General features: G+C 43.0%; 1 pseudogene; it reads right to left on the bottom strand.

Annotated features, from left to right (window-relative positions):
* Nucleotides 1-83: 83 nt before the first annotated feature.
* LOC102858626 lies at nucleotides 84-709 on the bottom strand (annotated as a pseudogene).
* Between the last annotated feature and the right edge of the window lie 177 nt (nucleotides 710-886).

The raw sequence follows: 886 nt of genomic DNA, 5'->3' as shown, positions 1-886 counted from the left end.
GGACAGAGCAGGGTTTAGGGCTGTTGTGCATAGGGTCGCTATGAGTCGGAAACGACTCGACGGCACATAACAACAACAACAACAAGGCTTCATCCAGCTTGTCTGTCTTCTCATGCAATTCTGCTCTTCTTAATATTGCCCTGATATTGCTGGGGTTTAAATTAATTGTTTTGCTGCAGTCACTGATAGCCATCTCTTTCTTGTCCTGCTTCATTCTTGCTGCAGCTCTATTTGTAAACAGAATAGACCTCTCTTTTTGGAAGCAGACTGGGCACGTTTGAAGAGCTCGACGATAGGAACTTTCAGCTTCTACATAATCTCCTTTCTTAAACTGTTCATTTCCCTCCTCCTTTAGTCTTGTGCTCTCTTTTCTTCTTTTCTCTTTCTCTTCACTGGGCATATCCTTTTCCACTTCTATTAGGTATTCTTCATCTAGTTCAGAGGAATTCACATCCTCAGCGTTGTCCCCAACCTTATCAATTCCTTACTCTTCCTTCTCAAATGAGTCGCTGCAATCATGAAAGCACTCATCTTCTACCTTGTCCTCCTGGGGAAGAGGTGGAACTTCCTTGACCAATTCACTCTGGGAATGCTCATCTTTGCGATTAGTAACCAGAGGGCTGGTACACTCTGATTCCTGGGGATCTGTAATCTTTAATCCATTGATCGGATCTTCTGGCACCTTGGAGTTCTCTGATTTCTCCCCCATGATGGAGTCAGTGGGGGAGGTGAAGCTGAAGTTAGCTTTACGTTCTGAAAGCCGACTCATGTACTTTTAACTTGTTAGTTACATTTGTATCTTCTAGGTTGCAACACCTCCATGATACATCTTCAAGGATATGAACATGTACGGCTAAGCACAATTAATAACAGTGCATCTAAATTC

The sequence above is a fragment of the Elephantulus edwardii genome, unplaced genomic scaffold, assembly GCF_000299155.1.
Source record: "Elephantulus edwardii isolate Elephantulus edwardi_28Jun2011 unplaced genomic scaffold, EleEdw1.0 scaffold02053, whole genome shotgun sequence".
Taxonomy (NCBI): Eukaryota; Metazoa; Chordata; class Mammalia; order Macroscelidea; family Macroscelididae; genus Elephantulus; species Elephantulus edwardii.
The sequence above is the reverse complement of the archived record's forward strand: the minus strand, read 5'-3'. Positions and strand labels throughout refer to the sequence as shown.